Raw genomic sequence first — 7,500 nt, 5'->3', positions numbered from 1 at the left:
AACCTCGGTTGATTAGGACGGGCATCCAATCAGGCAAAGGTGGCACTGCCATATAACCTCTCAATAGTGAATTGAGAGAGGCCTATGTCCTGCAATGGAATGATTGGCTGTTAAAAAAAAAAAAAAAAAAAAAAAAAAAAAAAAAAAAAAAAGCACTAGAGGAAATAATGATCTCAGTTCAAAGTTCAATTAGATTTCGACCCACGTGGGAATCCTTGAAGAATTACTGTTGTGGAAGTTTTTTTTTCTTTTCTTTTCGCATACTTATACACTATAGCGCGTATATATAGCCACGTACACACATACACACACACAAGTAGAGAGATAGAGTGATAAATAATGATACAGAGAATGAATGAGAGAGAGAAGAGTGATAGATAGATAGATAGATACAGAGAGATAAAGAGAGAAAGAGAGAAAGAGAGAGAGAGAGAGAGAGAGAGAGAGAGAGAGAGAGAGAGAGACAGAGATAGAGAGAGACAGAAACAGAGACAAACAGACAGACAGAGAGACAGAGATAGAGAGAGACAGAGACAGAGACAGACAGACAGACAGACAGAGAGACAGAGACAGAGAGAGATAGATAGATAGATATATAGATAGATAGATAGATAGATAGAGAGAGAGAAAGAGAGAGAGAGAGATATAAACAAAGACAAAGACATAGACAGGCAAACAACCACAAACAAGACCGACCAACGCCCAAGAGAGAGAGAGAGAGAGAAAGAGACAGACAGACGAACAGACCGACCCACGCCCAAGAGAGAAAGAGAGAAAGTGCCTCCGTGCAGAGAAAGGGATGGAGGGCACCTCGCTCCGGAATTTAAAGCACGGCGGGAAATCTCTCTCGAGGAACAGAGGGGCGGAGAGGAGGGCGAGGAAGGGAAGCTTACGTTGATGTTTTTTATCAAAATGGTTTGTTATTATTATTGTTGTTGTTGCTGTTGTTGTTGTATGTTATCATTACTATAATTGCCAGAATTGTTGTTATTATTATTATTATTATTATTATTATTACTATTATTATTGTTGTGGTTGGTGTTGTTGTTGTTAGCATTACTATTATTACTAATATTGTTATTGTTATTATTATTATAATTTATATAACTGTTGTTATTTATACTATTATCATTAGTATTGTCGATATCATTATTATTATTATTATTATTATACACATGACTATTACCATCATTATTATAATACATATAACTATTATCATTATTATTACCACAATCATTATCAATACAGTAATAACTCTCATTAGCATTATTATTCTCATTTGTACATGGTTCCTTTTCGCTTTGTTTAGTTTTTTTCCCTTTCTATTTCATCGGAGAGATTGGTACCATTCAGTCACCCTAATTCACAAGGATAAATCCAAAATATATTGACAATATAACATATATTAATGAGACAAATACAACAAAAAATAACATTTCTTAATAGTACATCATAATACAGGAGGAGGAGGAGGGAGGAAAGAGTGAGGACGGAAGGAAAGTTGGGGAAGAGGAGGAGGTTAAGCAGTTGCCTGGGAGGGAAATTACTGTAGGGAAGAGCCGATAGAGGGAAGCAACGTCGCTCGTCTAATTTCCATTCTTTTATCAGCCGATTTCCAAAATTAAGGAAAGGCTCTAATGCATAATATAATTTAAGAACAGATTAAAGTTTATACAAACGCATCTCTTACTTTATTGAAAGTGAATGGGCTATTGAAGTAGCGAGCTTCAGAAACCATAAATTTCCCACGAACATACAAAGCAACAGTATATTAAATAATGATATTTTAAGAGAAATAAGGATTGTTGAATATGTTGTCAATTATATCTAAATCCTTTACATCATTATTATTATCAGTTATTATTACCATTATCATTTTCAACGCCCAAAGATGCCGGAAGACAATGCACATAAAAACAAAGACACACACGAACGCACACGTCACTCGTGTTCGAAACTCTGATGAGTAAACACCTTATTTATAGCGCAGTAGCAACAAACACTAGGTCTTGTGCCACTTGAGCTACCCTGGAGCCCGGGGCCTCTTGTCTCGCTTGACATTGTTGTTCCTGAGTTCTCTTAAAGTAAATTAAAATAAAGTAAAACCCTGTATTTGCAGAACATTTGTTGTGCTTTGCCAGCACCTTCAGTGCTCTTGCTTTGCAGGTGACACGAGGCTACAGTAGTAGTAGTCAGCACCCCACCCCAGACCCGCAGCTCTCTTCTACACCAGGGTAGCCCTTGTGGCTTTGACCCCTGGGTAGGGAGGCCCAGTAGTCTGGGGCGTCATTTGGGCGCACTTTTTCTTTTGTCCTGATCTCTTTTCATCTTAATGTGACTTTCCTGAGCCTACCGGAGTTCCTCGGAACTCCCGTATTCGCTTGGGGGGTGGGCATTGAATTACCGTCCTTCGCCTAGGCAAGTTCGGCGGTAAGGAAGTGTCCCACACATAACTCGATCCCTCTGTGGTACTGGAGAACGCAACCAGGCTTCCACTGGGGGGGTAGAGGACGAAATACTGATTCACTCTCTTAGCTATTGCAGTTAGGTTGATAACAAAAGTTAAGAGGTTTTTGTCCCTTCAGGACTACGATTTTGAGCAAAGGGGTCGGACCTGGTCCGATACCCAGAATGAATGACTCCCCGGCTACCCCTTCTCCTCCTAAAGGAGTAGGGGCGACTCATGACCACTCTCTGACTACGAACAATGGTACCCCCACTAATGACAAGACGAGACGACCAATTTTCAAAATCCCCACCCAGAATGCAAGGTTCGCGAATGTAAAATGCGTGAATGAAAATCAGTCGCTTTTGAACGTGAACCCCTTTATCATCAAAAAGGTCCTTGATGGTCAAGTGGACGGCGACTTTGATTTTGTCAAAAAATTGCGAGATGGAAGCCTCCTTGTTAAAGTACAATACAACTCCCAGATTAAGGATTTACTTAAGCTGACGCAAATTCATGATCTTCGAGTTAAAGTAACTATCCCTATTGGCCCAAATACCTGTAAGGGAGTAATCTTTCACAGGGATTTGAGGACGATGGATGAAAGTGAAATTCTTGAGAGCATGAAGGACCAAGACGTAGTGGACGTTCATTGTATGACCAAGAAGGACGGGAATGTGCGAACGAAAACTGGACTGTGTTTTTTGACTTTTGCCTTGAATAAAATCCCTGAATATGTCAACGTCGGTTATGAACGAGTACAAGTAAGACCTTATGTCCAAAAGCCAATGCATTGTAACAGATGCCAAAAATTCGGACACACCTCATTAAGATGTATTGACAAAGATTCTTCTAAATTCACTTGCCGTAAATGTGCTGAAGCCCATTACACCATCACATGTACTAGCAAAATTTCTAAATGTGCTAACTGTGAAGGTCCCCATCATTCAGGATCTGCCGAGTGCAGCATCCTGAAGAAGGAGACTGAAACATTGGCATATATGAGAAAGCATGAAGTTAGTTATACTGAAGCTAAGAGGAAAGTGGAAAGTTTGACACACAAACCCGATACTTCCTATGCTGCAGCGGTAACTAGCAACACCCCTAGTACAAGTGATGTCAGTCAACAGCTTGCAGCTAAGGATAAGGAAATTGCCGAACTCAAACAAACCGTTAAAGAATTAAATATTAAAGTATATCAACTGACAAAATTGGTCGATCAAATGGCTGCATCAACCCAGCCTAAACAACATAAGGAGGATGATACCGAATCACAGTCCGGAGCGCACCTCCCCGTCCGGGCTACTCCTGTGAGGACTTCGTCTGGCTCGCGATCGGTTTCTCGAGAGAGAAGCAGGTCGCAGTCTGTCAGTCGTCTCCCTCGCCAGGAGGTGCAGGACATGGAGGCTTCTGTCTCCAAACCATCCCGTGAGAGGTCCCCGGGAAGCGAGGGAGAGGAGGCGCCTCCCTCCCATAAAAAGAAAATAAAAACAGGTGGACAAGGCACTTCCAAACCCCATAAAACGTAATCATCGCGTCAACCATTATACAATGGAACTGTCGAAGTATTAGATCTAAAGTAAATGACCTTAAATTATTAGCCTCGTCCTATGCTCCCGATATTATAGTTCTCCAAGAAACTCATTTGATAAACCTCGTCTCTGACGAGGTCGTATCGCTCAGGAACTACCATTTATGTCGGAAGGACCGTGAGGGTAGGGGTGGAGGCGGAGTCGCCATGTACATCCACCAAAGCCTCCCTTTTACAGAAGTGACTATTGATTCTACTTTGGAGTTTGTCGCATGCAAAGTAAAAATTAATGGCACGTATCTGGCTATATGTTCGGTTTACTGTCCGCCTGATAAAGTGATAATCTATGATGAGCTTTTTGCTCTTCAGGAACGTCTGCCACAAAATAAAGTAATTTTAGGTGATTTTAATGCTCATCATACGTTATGGGGTTCCCTACGGGTGGATGGTAGAGGTGAGCAAGTAGTTAAGCTGATTAACGAGTCTGAATTAGTCCTTCTGAATGATGGTAGTCCCACGCGGGTGGACGATAATACCGGGAATTTGAGCTTTATAGATATATCACTGGTCTCTTCATCAATAGCAGCCAAGTGCCTGTGGCACACCATTGACGACTCGTTGGGAAGCGATCACCTTCCTATCTTGATTAAATATTCATGCGACACAGTGAGAACGCCTTCAGCGCCTAAATTTAACGTAAAAAGAGCAGACTGGGTCGCCTTCACAAGGAGCGTCAAGCTCGAACTTGTAGGAGAAACCATTGATGATAAAGTAAACAATATTCAGAATTCGATTATAGAAGCAGCTTTGCTATCCATTCCTAAAACTTCGACAGATAGCGTTAAGCATAGAGTTCCATGGTGGACACCAGATTGCCGCAGGGCGCTGTGCCGACGCAATAAGGCCTACAGGCTTTTCCAAAATAACATCACAAATGAGAACTTTTGCAATTATAAACAAGCAAGAGCTAGGGCTCGTAGAGTAATTAGACAAGCAAAAAGAGACTCCTGGCGGAGCTTTGTCTCTACTATTAACAGCAATACAAAAACATCAGAGGTTTGGTCCACTATCAATAAAATCAACAAGAAAAAAACATCTTTTAAAATAAAAAACATCATTGAAGAGGGTAACAACTTGGATACTCCTAGAGACATTGCTAATGCACTCGCCAGGCAGTTCTCTCATACTAGCAGCTCAGCAAACTATCATCACGCATTCCTGCCCATCAAGGAAGCGGCTGAGCTGCAACCAATTCACTTTGCCACAGGAGATGACTTTGATTACAACCAAGATCTAACAATGAATGAGCTTGTCCGAGCCCTAGAAGCCTGTAGAGGAACATCCCCAGGCCCCGATGAGATTCGATATGAGATGATAAAGCACCTTAATCATGATGACATGATTAAGTTGCTAGAAGTGTACAATGAAATTTGGAAAAGCCACACTTTTCCAAACTCATGGCACTTCGCCCACATCATTCCCATATTGAAAGGAGGGGGTAATCCCAGATTTGCCATCTCCTACCGCCCAATTGCGTTGACAAGTTGCTTATGCAAGGTCATGGAACGAATTGTTAACAGTAGGCTATTGCATTTTTTAAATTCCAGTAATTTACTAGTTGACGAGCAGTGCGGTTTCCGAAAGGGACGCCAAACTCTTGATCAACTAGTAAAACTGGACAGTCATATTCAAGAGGCAATTGCCAAAAAAGATTTTTTGATTTCAGTATTTTTAGATATAGAAAAAGCCTACGACATGACATGGCGATATGGCCTACTCAGAAAACTTTATGCTTTCGGATTACGTGGAAACTTGCCTTGTTTTATACAAAATTTCATTTCTGACAGAACTTTTTCTGTCAAATTGTTTTCTGACAATGTCACTTTTTCGGACATTTTTGTCCAGGCAAACGGGGTCCCACAAGGAAGTGTCTTGTCACCAACTCTATTTCTATGTATGATCAATGACATCTTACCAGCTCCTCCTCGGAATCTTAAATACTCACTGTACGCTGATGATTGTGCATTATGGCATTCCAGCAATAATGCAGAATTCTCAGCAAATCGCATCCAATTGGCACTGGATATGATTCATAACTGGGGCCTCCAGTGGGGTTTTAAGTTTTCCATTAGAAAGAGTATTGGGGTAATTTTTTCACATAGGAGGAAGCCGAACATCAGGCTAACTCTAGACAACCACCCAATACCTATTCAAAATTCTGCAAGATTTCTTGGGCTACTTTTTGATAGTAGACTCAATTGGAAAGACCAGATTGGTCAATTAAAGAATACATTTCAAAAAGCACTAAATTTATTAAGTGCATTTCTGGTAATAAATGGGGAGCTGATAGACAGTCTTTGCTAATGGTATATAAAGCCCTGATTAGGTCTAAAGTAGATTATGGGTCAATCGTGTATGGCTCGGCATCGAAAACAAGTTTGAAAGGTTTGGATGCTGTTCAGAATGCTTGTTTGCGTGTGTGTCTTGGAGCCCTAAAATGTACTCGGATCGAGCGTCTTGAGGTGGAGTCAGGAGTACCTCCCCTCCGACTCAGACGCGGCCAGTTAGCACTGACCTATGCCGCAAAGGTGGCTCGAGACCCGAGCCACCCTAATGGCAATGGAGGCATTAGGCCCTTTGCCACGAGACTCCACGACCTCGTCGAGAAAGTCGGTATAGATCTCTCTACCATCGATACCCTGGTTCAGTCAAATATAGCGCCATGGGAAACCTCCAATTTTTCTATCATGGAAGCCTGGCTTCCATCAGCCAAGGCCATGGCGCCGGAGGGTGAGGTACGCCAGAGGTTCAGAGAGATCCTTATTAAACATCTATCCTTTTTTCATATATATACCGACGGCTCTAAGACAGATGAGTGTGTAGGTGCGGGTGTATGGTCGACTGAATGTGACCTAAAGTTTAGATTGCCGAATCATACATCGATTTTTCTTGCTGAACTATTTGCCATTGATAAAGCAATAGACTTTGCACTATCGACGACCCACAATAGAATAGTCATTTTTTCAGATTCATTAAGTTCACTTAAAGCTATTAAATCCTTAGAAACCACTAAAAATGAACTGCTGGGTAATATCATTCGTAAGTTACACGGTGCCAACAAATCAATCAAACTGATATGGGTACCAGGTCACTCTGGTATCCATGGTAATGAACAGGCTGACAAACTAGCCGGGTCAACTGGCGATCTGGACACTACCATAGTTCGTACAGATCTCAGGTGTTTTGTGTCTCTTATAAAAGCAAAAATACATCTCCTGTGGCAAAGTGAGTGGACCAACCTCCAACTCACACACAAAATTAGACAAAATATAGAACTGTGGGACACATCCCACAGGAAAGATAGAAGGGAGGAGGTGGTGTTGGCCCGCCTTAGGGTCAACGCCTCAAGACTTACCCACCTCACTCCCTACATAGAAAAAAAATACCCTCCACAGTGCCAGACATGCTCCTCCAACATGACCATTGACCACATCCTAATAGCATGTCAAAACTTTAATAACCA

This window comes from Penaeus chinensis, chromosome 42 (assembly GCF_019202785.1).
Source record: "Penaeus chinensis breed Huanghai No. 1 chromosome 42, ASM1920278v2, whole genome shotgun sequence".
NCBI lineage: Eukaryota > Metazoa > Arthropoda > Malacostraca > Decapoda > Penaeidae > Penaeus > Penaeus chinensis.
This window is presented reverse-complemented; position numbering follows the sequence as displayed.